The sequence below is a fragment of the Tenrec ecaudatus genome, chromosome 11, assembly GCF_050624435.1.
Source record: "Tenrec ecaudatus isolate mTenEca1 chromosome 11, mTenEca1.hap1, whole genome shotgun sequence".
NCBI classification, from domain to species: Eukaryota; Metazoa; Chordata; class Mammalia; order Afrosoricida; family Tenrecidae; genus Tenrec; species Tenrec ecaudatus.
In genome coordinates, this window is record NC_134540.1 from 41,144,464 (window position 1) to 41,162,621 (window position 18,158).

The following is an 18,158-nucleotide window of genomic DNA, read 5'->3' on the forward strand; positions in this document are numbered from 1 at the left end:
ATGGCCTGTATCTTGAGGTCAATTTGGTCAGATATTAAGATCACTACCCCTTCTTTTTTTGCATTATCATTTGCTTGGTTATTTTACTCCAGACTTTAATTCTCAACCTCTTTTTGTCTGTGAGCTTGAGATGAGTTCTAGAGGCAGCAGATCGATGGGTTATGTTTCCTGAGCCAGTCTGTTAGTCTCTGCCTTTTAAGGCCTGAGCTCAGACCTTTGATATTCAGTGTTATATCCATCTATGCTCTCTGTGATGTCATCTTTTTCCTTTTGTGATGGATATTTTCCTATATACCTATCTTATCTGATTGTTTTTTTGGTGTGTGGTTTATGTTTGCCTTCTTTCCACTATCGAACTGATACTATCTTGGGGGCTGTTTCCTCTTTGTTGCCCTGTGGGTGGAGTTGTTCTATGTGATAGTCTCTTATTTGTCCTCGGTGAGTGTTGATCTTCTGCCCATACTGGATCGGCAAGGATCTTTTGTAGGGCTGGGTTTCTTTTTATGTATTCTTTGAGTGTGTCCTTGTTTGGGAAGACTCTTACTATTCCATATATCTTAATAGATACTTTGGCTGGGTAAAGTATTCTTGGGTTTGCTTTGCTTTCCTTCAAATTTTGGAATATGTTACTCCATTCCCTCCTCTTCTTCATCGTTTCGGGTGATAGATCTGTACATACACTTATTTGGGTACCTTTATACATGACTGTTTGTTTTTCCCTAGCTGCTTTTATGTTTGTTTCCTTTTCCTGGGCTCTCTCTTTGTGGATTTGTATGAGTACTTCTATGAACTTCCTGCCCGTAGCTGTACTCAGGGGTCAGGCGATCGCTATATCTTTCTGTGGTTTCACTCTTGTCCTAGCTGTCCAGCATTCCGTGACTTGGAATGTGTGTTGGTTATACCTCTCATGTGACACTGGTCAGGTTGTTGAGTGCCCACAATGGCGTCGCTTTTCTGGCCACTATCTAAGTAGGCTTCCCAGTTCTTGGAGCACCTTGGCTGTTCTGTGCTGTTTTTCTCTGAAACTGTAGTGCTGAGAAGGGTGTGCAGGTATACCCTCCTTGGTGTTGAGCTCTGTAGCTGTCAGGGGACAGAGAGATAGTTTTGCAGATTTGATGGATGTTTCCGCAGTAATGTGGAGACCCATGAGTGGTGGTCAAGCATTTCCCCCAGTCACTTGTAGAGCCTCAGGATTTAGGCTGGGTTTACCCCCACTATTTGTAGGGGAGAACCCTGCTCCTTGGTGTGTGTGGGAGGACCGGCATGAATTCCCCAGCTGCTTGTCAACCCAATAAATTCAGGTGGAGCTCCCTCAGTTGTGCCTTTAGAGTTTCCCTAGGCAGATGGGAGTGGCCTGGAGGCCGATAGTGTCTTTTGACAGGAAAGAGAGTGAAAGGAGAGGAAAAAGAGAGAAAGAGGAAGACACAGGCTGGGGCAATAATGCCAAGCAAACTGTCACACACTCACCCACACACAACTAAAATACACAGAGTAAACAAAGGTGAAAACAGTAAAAGAAAAGAACTAAAAAGGAAAACTAAATCTATTGAGGCTTTGCTAGGAAATAGAGAAGAGCTTGAAGGAGATGAGAAAAGAAGAAAACGTGTAAGAAGAATGCAATGAAAGAAAAAAAGAGAAGAGAAAAGGAAGGAGGAGGAGAGAGAATTTTAAAAATAGTTCAAGAAATAGCTGACCCTGTGCCATGTTGTGTGTAGCACTGACTCGTCCTGTGTGCAGCACTGTCTAGGGGTCAGGCTGGCCAGTGGGAGGACAGGGTTGCTTTAGGCTGAGTGTAGGGTCTGGGAACCAGCAGTGGCATGTGAAAGGAATGAGAGGAAACAGAGAGAATCATACAAGCAGAGAGAGGGGCGAAGAGAGAAAAGACAGAAAGAAGAAAGAAAGATAAAAGAATAAAGAGAAAGAAGGATATAAACCCAACTGTGTTCACTAAGATTGGCTGTGATGGTAAAGAGTTAGGAGAGAGAGAAGGATGAAATACAGAATAAAGGTTTAGCTGATCCCTGATTGCTTGGACGTGGGGCCAGAGGGGTTTAGACCCTGCCCCCAAATGGCAGGTTGGTGTGCTCTTTTAATGCGGTGACCCGGTGGTGCTGGGCAGAATTGCCCTAGTTGATGAGCTAGCTTTAGAGATCTGACGGAGTTTTCTTCAGCAGCACAGCACAGTGAAGGTGTTTGCCCCAGCCACCTTATGTGGTGTACATCATTCCCACGGAGGGCAGATTGGAGTTCCTCCTGCTATTTGGGTTGATTTGCTCGAAGCGGAGGGTAGTGACCTGGAATCCAGTAGTGGCATGTGATAAGAGAGAGTGGGAAGGAAGAGGAGAAAGATGGAAAAAAGAAAACAAAAGAGAAAAAAAAAGAGAGAGAAAAAAAAAACAACATAAACCTTAGCTCGTTGAGACTGACTGCAGTGGGGTAGATAGAAGGACTAGTGAACAGAGGGGAGAAGAAATAGAATAGTAGGTAAGGTGATAATTTAGACTTGATCACCTGTTGGTGAGGCTGGGGAGTTCCAACTCTTCTTCAAGGTAGTGGGTTGGTGTACCCATTTGATGTAGGGGTTCCACAGATGCTGTGTGGGATTACTTCAAAGGCAAGATCACACCTGTGGCCAGGTGTCAGTTGGGTGCTGGAATTAGCTGGTGTACCTGCCTTGTGGTATATGTAGCACTGCAGCAGAGGCGGGGAGAAGGGTTCTGGGGTGTTCCCACAGCTCCGTCTAGGGCTCCCAGGACAGGTAGGCCTCCCCAGCTATGTGCAAAATCACTGAGAGGGAAGGAGGTCTTATTGTCCCATCTAGTCTGCTGGTGCTTACTAGATCAGAGGATTTTGTTTTTATCCCCTTGTCCAGCTAGAATAAAATCAATGAAATTGTCTCCCACAATCACAGGGCTGCAGCTCCGTGCTGTTTAAAGCTCACACTTGCTACAGTGGGTCTTTGTTATGCAAAAAGCTGCCAGACCCTGTAGCTGAGTTCTGGCATTCCTTAGCTAGGTTTCTTCTTATGCCGATTTATGTTAAGGGCCTTCCACCTGTGTGCTCCTTAGAGCTGAGTAACCAGAATTGGGTTTGAGTTTTAAACCAATAATATATATTTAACCCTCTTTTTATTATGCTTGTGATGTCCTCCGATTTGGGAATGTCAGGCTGACAGCTTATCAGGGGGGTTGTTTCCTTCTCGGCCAATTGGAACCTGGACTCCCGACTTTCCAGCTATTTTCTTCCACCCCGCGATCTACCTGAGGTAAAAAATCTACTTTTTATTCTACTCTAAATTATGGCTACCCGTCACTATCACTTCCCAGGCCGTGAGCTCAAGGCAGCCAATTGCACAGAGAGCTCAGGCATGGGGTTCCCCTCGTGTCTGGGATTCTGTCCCCTCTCTGGTGCTGCTCCCGGCAAGGATGCAGCCAGAACTTGAGGGCTCGCCAAAGCTAGAGCGCTTTATAGCATTCTTGGTTGCTTTGTGCGTGGAAATCCCACACAAAAAGGGGTTCAGGAGAGACCCTGGTACCCTTGTTCTAATTTCAGGACTCCACCTTCGCTTTACCTCCCAATTTTCTGGTCTGGCAGCAGGAGCTCTGGACGCATGAGTCCTATCTGGTTGCCATTCCTCCCCCCCTCCCCCCTCCAAGGTCCACCGTTCATTGAATTTTAATGGAAGATTTGGGAATGATAAAAGACACTGGGAAATTTGCACCTCAGATTCCGACTGACCAGGAAAAAGAGCGTCAAGTGGAAACACGCTGTGCTTTGAGAGAAACTGTGAAGGAACACAGACAGTTTTCCAAGATCGCTACTGGCGACAAGACATGGTGCTATTCTTATGACCCTTAAAGCAAAGATCAATCAAGCCAGTGGAAGATGCCATCTTCACCTCACCCCTAAAATGCTTGTCAAGTGAAATCAAAGATCAAGAGGATCCTTTTGGTTTTTGATGTGAGGGGCATAGTGCATTTGGAGTTCATTCCAAAAGATCAGATGTTTAATCAAGCTTTCTATTTAGAAGTTCTGCAAAGACTATGCAACAGTGTGTGACAAAACTAAGGCCTGGTTTGTAGCAGATAGTGGACTGATTTAACCACCAGAACATTGCACCTGCCCACACAACCATTTCAGTGCTCAGGTTTTTGTCAACATACAGCATGCCTCTCTTGTCCCACACACCTGACTCACCTGACCAAACTCTGTGCAACTTATTGTTTCTGTGAATGAAGGGACATGAAAGGAAAGCAATTTGATGACGTAAAGAAGTAAAGGAAAAAAATGAGGAAGGTGCTGTCAGCCATCTAATCAGATGAGTTTGAAAAATGTTTTCCAGGAATAGAATAATAGATTTGACAAATCTTTTAATTTTAATGGAGAATATTCTGAAGGTGATAGGTTGTTTTGTAAAATTTAAATACATCACTTTGGGAAAATATAGCCGTCATTTTGCTGAGAAGGTTTTTGGGTGGCCCTCAAACTTGAATTTGTAGAATCTGCCTTCCAAACCATCATCAAGTAGAATCTGCTATACTTGTCCCTAGGTTGCTATTTACACAATTTAAATATAACATTTTTTAAAGATCCACACTATGAAATGAACTTTACAACATTCCATTAGATTACACTATGAACATTGAATGCATTGCATTAATTCAGAACGCATCTTCCTGTATAAGGATTAATATTCAAACAGTGATTTGGAGTGAAGACAATTGCATCCAAAAAATATAAATGACACTTTACTTGATCGTATGGATCAGGGTGTAGAACAATGGAATTTTTATCCCCCATGCTATCATCTAAGGAAAACTGAATTATCTATAACCTAAAACAATACATATGAATAAATATCAAGCATGTTGCTTATTTATTCATAAATTTGAATAAAGCATCTAGATAATATTATTTATTTATAAAATAACATTATTTTACAAACTGGATTAAGAGAAATGTTGTCTTTAAAGAGGAATTGCAACAGACATGGATTTGTAAAGTTAATTTATAATCTTCATTTATATTTAATTTAAACTTGGTTTAAGGTAAACCATTGCATCTAACTTCAAGGAAATTATTTTAAATATTACCAATTTTTGTTGTAAGAACTTTTGATAAGTGTATGAGTTGTAGTCAATTAATATGCTCCTTCTAGCCCTAATTCTGTATGTGATGTATTATCATTATAAATCGGTAATACTACCTGTGGCTAGAATCTAAAAATATCCTATTTTTGAGGGAGTTCTCTGCTACAATAATCATGGGGACTAAGGTGGGGTTAAGTTCTAACCATAGTCGAATGAGTGTGACTTGATTCACATTCTTTGTTTCCTTGGGGGTATCTTCAGACTCTGCTCTACTGTTCTTATTGTTAGGTGCATGGAGTTGATTATGCCCCATAGCAACCCTATGTGCAACAGAACAAAACATTGCCCAGTCAGTCCTGTGCCATTTTCACAATTATGTTTGTGTTTAAGCACCTCAAAGTATTTACTGTATCAGCCTGACTTTTCAAAATCTTTTTTTTTTTTTGGTACTCTACTCCTTGACCAAGCATGATACCCTTTCCTAGGGACTGGTCTCTCTTGACAACATGGTCAAAGTAAAATGAGACAAATTCTTGCCATTCTTGCTTCTAGGATGAATGCTTGCTATATGTTTTCCAACATAGCTTTGTTCTTTTTACAGTGCACGTGATTCTCAATATTCTTCACGAGCATGGCAATGCAAATGCATGGATTCCTTCAGTTCCTTTAATTGAATGTCCAACTTTCACATGCATATGAGGGAACTGAGAAGATCATAGTTTGGGTCAGGTGTATATTTGCTTTTGAAATTTAAAGTGGTCTTGTGCAGCAGATTTTCCCAAAGCAATGTGTCCTTTGACCTCTTGATAGCCCCTTCCATGAGCATTGGTTGTGCATCCAAGCAAGATTAAATCCAAGGCAACCTCCATCTTTCCTTCAATTACGGTGATGTTAGCTATTTACCCAGAGGGAGGATTTTGATTTTCTTTAACCTGAGTTATATAATCCATACGAAAGTTGCAATCCTTGTTCTTCATCCACAGTGCTTTAAGTCTTTCTCACTTTCAGCAAGCAGTGTTGTGCCATCTGCATATTGCACATTCTTAATAAGCCCTCCTCCAGTCCTGATGGTATATGTGTCTGCATGTTTCTTTTAAAAACCAGCTTCTCTGATTATTTGCTTCGCATACAGATTGAATAAATAAGTTGAAAGGATACAACCCTGATTCACAGCTTTCCTGATTTAAAACTATGCAGTATGCTCTTGTTCTGTTTGCACAACTGCCTCTTGATTCATGTACATGTTTCACATGAGCACAATAAGCTGTTCCTGCATATTTGGAGTCTAAATTGCATCTCTAAGACCTTAATGTCACTTTCTGATCTATTTTGTTATTTCTTGTTTTGAATTGTTGTGGCAATGTTTTAAATATATATATATCTATTGCCTTTAGATCACCAGTAGATACTTTGATTTACTGATAATAAAATATTTTATTTTAAATGTAAAACTTATGTGTTTATAGTATACTTATTTGTGAGCAAATATATCAAAATATATAGACAAAACAAGTCATATAAGTGCAAGGTGCTGAGAAATGCCTCAGCCTATTTCGTTGCATCTTTGATAGATCTTGAAAGAACCCTGGTGGTATAGTGTGTTAAGCATTGGACTGCTAACTGCAAGGTCATCAGTTTAAACCATCATCTACTCATTGTGAGAAAGCTGAGGCTTTCTACTCCCATGATGATGTACAGTCTGGGAAAGCCACAGGGACAATTCTCCTCCGGCCTATAGGGTAGCTTTAAGTCTTAATTGACTCAATGGCAGTGAGGTAAGCAGTTATTCAGAAACTGAGAGAAGTCGTTTATATAAGGCAAGAAGATGACTACCCTACCAAAGGTTCCTTCTTGGGTCTAAAAGCTAGTACATTTTGAAGTATGAATTACTATGGGAAGAATTGGCATGCACTAAGTTCTGGCTGAACCCCAGGTGAAAAAAAGATAAATAGGTGGTTTTGAAACTTACATATATTTAAAAAATAATATTAATTATGTGTTTGGGTTTTGTCTTTACAATGCTCATCTAGATAATGGTCTCCTGGGAGACAAGATTTATCCATGGTTGCTTTCTATACCATCCATAACAGAACACATATCATTCATGGTTGAAACTAAATATGTAGAAAATCACGAAAGCTAAGGTGAATGCTGTTCAATCTTAATTTAAAGCACTTTCTAAGTATTTTTCTTTTTACTCTGCAGTTTGGAAAGGGGAGGAGTAACTTGGAAACCATTCTAATATCTTTAATTCTAGGGTATTACTGGTAAATTTCCCAGGCAAATACTCAAATTAAACAGGTACCAGAAGTCACCCTCTGGAGAACTGGTTGACAACCTCTTTTATGAATTTCACTTTTCCCAGGAAAGTACATTATAATGCAATGCAGTACTCTACTGACTCTGTTGTAAAGAACATTTGGAATTTGGAAGATACATTTTTATCCCAGACACATCTGTTTAAGCCCTTCTACTTTTCCAAGGGCAGAGGATGTCTCGTATTTATGATGTTATACATGCTTTAGAACTCAGCTGTAAGTAACCCATTTCTTTTTAAAGAGAAAGAAAAAGAAGATGATGATTGGAAGATACACTGAATAGATGCAGCCGCAAAACCTCAAGTAAAGTACTACATGTGCAGAAAATAGAGAAAAATAAAGAGAAAAGGACCAGAAAGAGGACATTTTAGCAGAAGATATTAAAGTTAAAACATTAAATATCACACTAAGTGGATCAAATTAAGAGTATTTTATTCATTTCATGTTGATTTAAAAAAATAAAACTTTCTGCAAAGAAATATGCATACAGGTTTCTCAAAAGGAAAAATGCATTTCTTTCTGAATTTCAACATACAAAAAATTAACTTTCAAATTAAACACCCCTCTATCAACAGAAAATGTCTGTTTTTATTAAATAGTGGATATCAAGTATATAGAGTAATAAAATCTATTATATAAGTATGATTTCTTTAAATTTCATATATACTCAAAAGTTTGGTCAGTGAATTATGAAATCCATGTTGTCTATAAATATGCTCAGGTAATTTTTAAATAAAGCAACAAGAGACAATACTTGTTTTAGAATATATAGGTGTTCCTTTTACAATTAGCAACAAATTATGGAGATTTTGAATAAAATAATAAATTAGAGCAGCCAGAAATATGGTTAGATTTAGGAAACAGTATAAGTGAAATTAAATAGAACAAATAACCCAAAGCTTTTTGGTATTGTAGAGATGAGGAGAGTGTTTGTGAGTGGATTGAAGATAGAGCATCTAAGAGAAGATGAAGGAATGCAAGGTAGGAATATTGTGTTTTCCTTACTGGCTCTTAAGATAGACATGAGAAGTTAAGATGAACCAGAGAAGTAAAGGGATAGAATAGGAGACTTTCTCAAATATTTGTAGACTGTGCACACCATTCAAAAATAATAGTTGCATGATTTTTTAAAAATGTACAAATATTATATATATTTGCTTCTGAGAATGTCTTTCTCCTCTACACCATGGTAGACAAGGACACAGGTGAGTTTCAACATAAAGAAAATTTCTTCTACATCGTGTTTTAAACATGCTAATCAATATTAAATATACATAATTTGAATGTTCATATCTTGCTAGTGAGATTATAATCATTTTAGTTTGGTTGTCTTTAATGCTGGTTGAAGTTGAGCCCTCTTTCACTTGTGAAAACATGATTCCAACATTCTGTCTTGGGAAATGGGTGTTTAATTTTTGACACTTATTTCATTTGATTAATGGACATTCTTTACATATTCTGATATTAGTTCTTATTGAGAGAAACCAATAGGTATAAACCTCCTTTCCAGCCAAAATGTCGGCAGACATTACCAAATATTGCTGAAGAAAGGGAGTAATCAGAACTGCTATAAATTGCTATATTGTGTTACTGAAAATATAAGTTGATAAAATCATTTTGGAAAAATCACTCTGTTATATCTATCTCATCTAAACCTACGTTCAATTATCCAGTTTTTGTTCACCAGGATTAATAAAGCCTGAATATTATGTCATTGTTAGTTTACTATCCCAAACAACCTGCATATAGATGTAGACTTTTCCCTTTTTATGCAGAATCTGATAATAATGGGAAGATGAAATCTGACCCTCAAACTTGAAGAATGTCAAGGGATATGTGAGCACACGTATTTGCATCTTGAGCTTTTGAGGTTTTTGGATTCCTTCTCACCTCTTGCAGCCAGCATTTGATAGGCTTGAGAGAAGAATTATATAACCATAGTGTGGAATGAGTTGGTAGAATGTGGTTATTACAAGCAACATGCATGATGGCGGTGCTTCACTGGCCTCTGTCCTGCAGCTTTGCTTATGCTGCTCAGATGATTATTCAACTCACCCTCTTCCATCCCGCACCTGTCACCTTAATTCCATAAGTTTTCAAGTTAAAGTGTGTGTAAAGAATCCTGTGAGAGTTTTATTTTGTTTGGGGAATGAGCAAACAAAGGCCAAAACTAGATTGGAAGGCAGTTCGTCCGAGTAGGATCTAGTTGGAAGACTAGCTTATTTGTTTCATAAGATCACTGCAGGCTCACTGAAACATTTAGGTAAAAATGTGTTACTATCTTCGCTCTCCTATGGCGTTCTGGTGGTGCAGTGGCTGCACTCAGATGCTAACTGCAAGTACAGTGATTTGAACTCACTCCTCACTTCATAGGAGAAAGACATGGTGGGTCGTCTACTTCTATGGAGGGTTACAGCGCATGGAGCCTTATGGGGCATTTCTATTTTGCCACTGTGCATTAGAACCAAGTAGAAAGCAATGGGATAGGTGGCTATCTAATTGCTTTTGAAAGCAACATCTAACACCAAAGAAGTCCAATAGGTTGTAAAATGATGCTATGAGATCAAAGAAAGTCCAGGTTTTGCATAGCTTCTTATGAATATTACAATGTTAAAATTTCTAGGGTTTTTGGTCCTATAGCATTTTTCATGTTAGAGAAGTTAAGTAAATTGTTACAGTACAGCTATTAACATTACAAATAGAAGCAAAAGTGCACAAGACAAATATTCAAGCATTGATTATAAGACATAAACAAGTTGAACAGAATGTTATATGCCTTTAAATTAGATTCAATTTTAATATTAATAATACAGCCACTTAGACTGTCACATACCTATATTAAACATTCGTGCTATTGAGAATTTATATATACATTCTAAACTACTTTCAAAACTATTTTAGGTTCTAGTTTGCGATTTTCAGTCAAGCATGCGCACACACACAGGAGAAACTTCCCTTGAGAAGATATTAACCCGGGTAGCTCTAAGGTGTAGGTGGTGGGCTGTTAACTCCAAGTTGGAAGTTCAAATCCACCAATTGCTCTGTTGGAGAAGAAAAGGGGTCTATTCTTATAAGTATTTTCAGTCTCAGTCACCTTATGTGGACTCATTATGAATTATAATGCACTCAGTGGCAGTGGATTTAAGCATCTGTCAATTAACCCACTATGTGCTTTTTCCATTTTTTAATTCTCAGAAATATCTGAGGAATGTACTTGCCCCTCTATTTTGAAGGGGAAAAAATGGAATCTCAGATTGATGAACTTACTCAGGTTTGCAAAACCCAAACACGACTAAACACATTAACTTAAGTTTGCACCAATCCAAAGCCATTGATTTGTAAAACTCAGAACCTTGTTTTCCAAGTAAACCGACAAATGGATTAATCTTAGACAGCTTTCCATTTTATCCCCCAGACGATGTTACATGTGTTTTCCTGGTCATTAAAAATAAATAAAAAAGAATTCTTCCTTCCATGTCACCAACCTCATGATTTTGTTCTATATGCTTTTTGTTTATGGATGCAAACAGCCCCGTTGTGAAGATGACACGGGCAGAGCAGGGCTTGGCTCTGCTGTTGGTAGGCTCGCTGTGGGTAGGAATGACTTCCCAGTCCCTCCCCACCGGGCTCCTCTGGAAAGAAAAGCATTCTTACATTAGCTGCAGTGTCTGCTGACGAAGCAGTGTTATCGTGTCCACTTCAGGCTGCAACATCACGCTGAATGCATCTGTGCGAAGGCCATGGGGAATTCAAGGACCACATACTTCATGACTGTGAGCGTCCAGTAACATCTTCATACCTGCGAAATGCGTTCCAAGTTTTTGTCATTTCATCTTCAGAATTCCTCTGTGAACTTGATTATCTGCAAGCTACCTCAGGCAGAGGAATTGGAAACACAATGGAGTTAGATGATCCTTCCAAGAATTCTTGACAATTAAGAGCTAAAAACATATTTATTTCTTTATACAGAAGGCAGTCAAGATGTGTTCATATAGGTATAATTAAAACGTGAAAGAGAATTTACTACAATGTCTGAGACGATGTTCTTGATAAAGCAACAGGAGTTAGCTGATTTTTAGTGCATGATTTCAGATCATCGATGGAATGAGACAAATAATACTGATGGTTTTTCTAAAGTAACATGAAAATATAAACAGATATTTGAAGTTTGGGCATCATTTTAAAGGGAATCTTCATGGTTAATATATCACAAAACCAGACTGGCTGATTTTCTGATGACTGAACAACTTAATCCCGGCAAACAAGATCTAAAATAGTAAAGTTTTCATTTAGATATGCTTGCTAAAAGTAAGACACAGATGCTGTATGGTTTTGGATAAAATTATTTTTAAGTTGTAGAATAAATTAATGAAAATGTGTAAAGGCCTGATAGCTAGCCCAAAATATGATATGGCAGGGTAAATTGACTTCAGAATTAAAATACAATTCAGAAGTATGGGCATTCTATTTCAATGTGGTTGAACAGATCAAAAGAGGTATAATACGAAAATTGTTTTATTATTGTTTAGATCACTAAGTTTTTAAAAAAGTGAAGTTAGATGGACTATTATACAAAGAATATTAAAAATAGAAAGCAAGTTAACTCTGATTAGGAGATAAATAATACTTGCAATTATCACTTAAATAGAAAAGGCTATTTTTAGTAAATATATGTTTACAAAAACAAAACAAAACAGAAAATCCAAACCGACTGCCATCAAGTTGTGACCCGATCGGGCCAGCTGGCACTGTGCCTGCAGGCTTCCACGACTGTCACTGTTTTCTAATAGTAGAAAAGCCTGTCTTTCTCCCTTAGATTGTAGAGAAGAGATAAATGTGAACAGGAACAGAAGAACATTTTCAAAATTAATGTTGTCAAAATATCAATTAACATTTTAATATAAGTACATCACTGCTTTCAAGTAAAACTAAATGGAAATATGTAGAAAGATTTTGCTTATTTTTGAATATTTAATTTTCATTTTTGTGCAGGCAAATATTTTTGCATATGATCTATATTGCCTTAGATAATTAGATTTCTGTTGTATAAGGTACATACTTTATGGCACACATGGTCCCTCAGGATCTTCCCCCTTTTGAGAGCTCTAATTTTGTTTTCCATTTTGGATCAGGTTTTATGTTCACCAGGGACCCAAGGGGAGCATTTGTTGCAAAGGTAGAAAGTTTGTACCAGCAGCTGCTTCCTGGGAGGAAGATGTGATCGCTTTTTTCCATAAAGACCACAGTCTTAGAGACCCTGTGGGGGCATGTGGACTCTGCGCTGTAGGATAACTAAGTTAAAATCAATTTGGCATTAATTTTTTGTTATATATTTACATAGAAAGCATTTAATTATTCTGAAAAATTTTACTTGTGTTCATTGTAATTTAATTGAGTCTGTTCCTTTTCTTTCTGTAATCATTATATTTATAATAATATCAATTCTAAAATAAATACTTTGTCTTGCAATTGGTGTTTTATATGCCCTTGGGGGCAAAGGGGTTATTTATTTCCCTCTCATTTTACCCTACCGAGGGTAAAGAATGATTCCTGGTTCAATGTAAGAACTCAGCAAACACTTTTTGATATTCTTAATCCATGATGCCACATGAAGTTCTTAAGAAAGCTATAATGCCATTATTGGGGAAAAAAATCAGTTTTAAGCTACCATTACTATTGCTTTCCATTCCCACTCTTATCTTCAAAAATGAAATATCAGGTCTTTAATTTTGTTCTGACATTCTAACAAATTCAAGCAAGAAGTCTGTATGTTCAAACCTGAAGCCCTTCAGTGAGATAAAGATGAGGCTTTCCCCCACAGAGTCGCAGTCACGGAAACTCACAAGAACAGCTCTACTCTGTCCTTCTAGGTCATTATGTGTTGCAATGGACTCCATAGCAGAGAGTTTGCGAGGTGGCTTTAAAAAAAATCTTAATGTATATTACAGACACATAACTCTCCTTTTGTCACCTGAAATGCAGGTATTTTACTCAGGAGTGGTGCAGCCAATTCACTCACTCTAAGTTAGTGGAAGAAATAGAACATTTTATTAGAAGGTGAACACCGCTGGTAGTCCAATAGGAAAAAGGTTGTCTTTGTGGTGTCTTGTTTGAAATCAGAATACATAAAGAATTACCCCAAACCAAATTCACTGTCTATTCTGACTCATAATGACCCTAGAACAGCTTAGAACTGCCCGTGTGGATTTCCATGCTGCAACTCTTTACAAGACTAGAAAGTCAGATGTTTCTCCTGAACTTTCCATTGAATCTACACGTTGAGGAGTCACATCTCGGTGGTTTTTATTTCCTCAGCTTTCAGGATGACCACAGGAAACAACACTGACCATGAGGAAGCAAATGGCAATATTGCACTTTACAATTCAGATCAATCTCAGGATGTCTTTTTAAAACTAACTAGATAATAGTTAGTCTGATTCATAACGACTCTCTAGGACAGGAGTAGAACTGCCCCTGTGGGTTTCAGAGACTGTAGCTTCATGGGAGTTGAAAGCCTCCTTTTTCTCTTGTTAGTCAGCAGTCACTTTAATCACCAACAGTCAGATAATAATAGTGAAAATCTCAGAGATTATCTGGCACCTCTAGGCGATAGCCTCATCCAACCTGTTGGTCTTTGGTAATTTATAAAACTTCCATTCAGCCTGTGTTAAGTAAGTGGGCATTAGGCTAACTGCCTTTTGTTGGGGAGATTTTTCCTAATTATATTAATTAAAATAACTTAGGGTGAGCTTTCAAGTATATAGATGGTCAATGATAGCAAGTCTGACATTTTTACTTAAAAATATGTGCCCAATATAAACGTAGCACTGTTTTATGAACTAGAATTAAATCTACAGTGTGGGGCGGGATAGAGACATTGATAGACTAAGCATACAAGTCATGGACAAATGAATGTTTTGGAGGAGAGAACATGGCTATTTCAGTCTCTATGTTATGCAAGTTTTAGCTATTAGAAAAGTAGCTCACAGAGACAATGCACGCTCACTCTCTATGAAGTATCTATCTCTCCGCTCACATGCTTTGTTTCCTTTTGCTCTTTGTTTTTTCATTAAAACAAATTCATGTTTTATAACTTATCGTCTCTTCAAGTTTGTGGCGAAGTATAGTTCAGGGCACTTAGGTCTAGTATAGCACACTATCCTACAGACTAGTAGTATGATATATGATATATATATATATATGATATACTATAGTATATAGTACTACAGTGTACTATATGTTATACTACACTACAGTACACTATCCTAGACTAGTGAATAGTATAGAGTACTATACTATACTGACTAGAAAATACTAATAGTATAGTATAGTGTTCCCTTTCTTTCCACTGAGTATAATGCATGAATTGTCATGCATTTGGTTCCTTTGTGTTGTAAAATTGTGTTGAAGTAGCCCTATCTCAATTTACACGCGTGTATCAGTGGAGATATTCACAGCACTCCACTCTTGGAAGTGATTCTCGTATTTTCATTCTGTTTTCTCATCCTCAATGTCTTCTTCTTCCCAGCTTTCCAAACATATTTGACCACGGGCTCTGGGGCTCGAAGTACAGGAACTCCAAATTCTCTTGTCTAAGAGTCTCCTTGATATGGGCTTGAAGAGCTCCTTTACTTTGTCGCCACAGCAAATGACTTTCGACCCTCATAAAGCAAAAACTCTCCTGTTTGTCCAGTTCCTCGTGTAGAGACAATGCTTTTACATATTTTATTAGGGCCTGTAGGCTATCATTGCCTCTATGAAAATTTTTTTCTTTCATAAATCATGGTCCTTTAAAACCATTTATCAAAATATATGAAAGCTTTGTATCCCTCCGTTTCAGGGATAATCTTTAGACTGTACAGTAATTCTCCTGGATGCGTGAAAAATTTAGCTTATGACCAACAGCTCGTTTCTCTCTCAGTGATAAGAGCGCCATCATTCTGAATCATTTCAGTTACCATAGTGATGATCCAGGTAATATCAACATTGACCCCACCTCAACCCCTTTCTTCCAAAGTACTGTGTATGTTTTATTAATTTTTCATGATTGACCATGACTTCACTTGTGCAGGTTATAGACTCTACCACCTGATGTCTTCTTGCTGTGGTCTTCATATGCCCACCTCAGCAAATTTAAAGAGTGCTGGAATTTTTGGTCTGTTTATCTGTCCCACTTTTCACTGTGTAACCACCTGGTTTATATCAAGGCCCGTTTTCTGTCCATATGCACCTTGTATTTTAATTCCAATATCACAGTCTCCTTAAAAACATACATGTATGCATAATTTCTCCTGACCATAATGAAACAGGATTATTAGATTATTCTGAACTTTAACTTTAAGCTACCAAAACAAATGAAAAATCAAAGCAAAATAAATATGCTACCACATAGGTGGAAAATCTGCTTATTTTCTTCTGGCCAAGATAATTTAAATTCATGTCACTAATCTCATCTGAAGGAGTCATTCAAAACTCTTACATGTAAAAGTCAAATGCAGTTGTGAAATAGACCATCCATGCTTGTCTGTATTTACTGAAGAAGGTCAAGGATTGCTGCCTTCAGTATGGATCACAACTCAATGTAAAGAAAATCAAAATCCTCACCACTGGATCAAAAAGTAACATCATGATAAATGGAGACAAGATTGAAGTTGTCAAGGATTTTGTCTTGTTTGAATCTACAAGCAATGCTCATGAAAATACTAGTCGAGGGATCAAAAAGTGTGTTGCATTAGGTAAATCTGCTGAACCAGATCGTTTAGAGTCTTGAAAAACTAAAATGTGCCTGATCCAAGCCATGGTATTTTCCCATGCATGTGAATGTTGGACAGCGAATAAGAAAGACCGAAGGAACATGATATATTTGGATTATGGTACTGGCCAATAATATTGAACGTATCACAAACTACAAAAAACCAACAACTCTTTCTTGTCCTTGCTTACAATTTCTTCTAGAAAATCATCTTCATTAGTTTCGATCTTGTCAGTAATTGAGGAACTCATTGAGTAGAAAGCTATCTGAAATGAAGATATTTGCTTAATATCTAAAATGCTGAACCATATTTGATTACAAACTTCAGTAGCTATCATGTCAATGGTAATTCTAGAAGTTTCTTCCAGCAGTCTGAATGAACTCTCACAGTTTCTTTATGGAGACAGATGGTCTTCAATCTCTTGGCTTATATTTGAGGTCTCCTCCACCTTTCTAAACACTTGATCTACCTAAAACCCATTGTTTTGTGTGAGGCAGTATTAGTATAAACATGCAAATCTTCAATAATTTTGGAAGAAATCATGATTAAATTAAATTCTGATATTTGTCTTGATTTCAAGATCATTCTATGCCATTGTGTAACATGTATTCATTTCTTTCAAGATACCATAAAGAGACAGAAACAACTGTACTACTGGGAGAACTTGTCTATGGCCTTCCACAGAAAAACATATTTAAACATATTCTGGATTGAATTAACCTTTCCATAAGTATGGAATCCTAAGAAACAAAACAAAGCAAAACAACCTCAGTGCCATCAAGTAGATGCCAACATAGCGACCCTATGAAACTGGTAGAAGTGTTCTTATGGGTTTCTAAGACTGTAAAACTTTGCGAGAGTAGAAAGTCTCTTTTTCTGGAAGAGCAGTTGGTTTTGAACTGCTGATCTTGTGATTAGCAGCATGTTATGCCACCAGAGCTCCTGATAAAATTCTAATAGTAATGCTCTTTTATCTTCTTATTTTTCTGTTAATGAATTTTAATAGTTTAAAATGTATTGAGACTGGCTTTATCCTTTAGTGTAGCATATTTTGGATTCTTGTAAAGAAACAGGAAAAAAAGAATGGTGCATATTTATAAAATTTGCTATCTTAATACTTATTTACCACTAGTCTCTACATTCATTCCTCTGAATTCAATATGATTTGATGTTGTCCCTTAATCAACATTCCTGTGATTTTCTATCAAGTTAATTATGTTTATATATATTGCAGACTACATAATACACTGTAAACATATTGCTTCATAAAATTTCTTTTAAATTAATTCAAAGAAGACAGAATAAATTTAAAGAGAACAATCACACAGCCTTTTATAGTAGCCAAATTTCTGACTTTAACATTCCTCAACATACAAAAGATGGTAACCATCCCAATGTCCATCAACAGTTAAAGGACAAAATGTGGTTAATTCCAAATATGGAATACCACTGAGCTATAAAAAAAGAAAGTCATCCTACATGTTATAATATTGAATATTATGCTGCTTAGAGTTAGTCTATACAGAGAGCAAAGTTTACTAGTTGTTACCAGTGTGGGGAGGAATGGACAAAGCAGTTCAGGAGACACGGAATATTATGCTTATGAAAACATGATGACAGATACCGGTGATGGTTATGCAACATGTTAAATGTAATTAGTGTCCCTGAAGTGAACACATAAAAATTAAATTGGTTAAAAAATGTTTTTATTTGAAACATGACTTCTACAATTGTTAAGTACAAGAGCCCTGGCATGGAATCAATTCAGACTCACGACGACCCGATAAAGCAAGGCAAAACTGTCGCTCTGAGTTTCCGAGACCGAAACTCTTCACTGGAGACGAACTAGTCATCTCTTCCTGGCAGACGGATGCGAGATACCACACATGAGAGCTCGTGAGTGAGCATATTTTCCCATGTTTGTGAAACTTTGATTCGCTATTTTGTCAAAACAACTCTCTAATCCGAGACCCCAAATGATCCAATGTGCGCTGAAG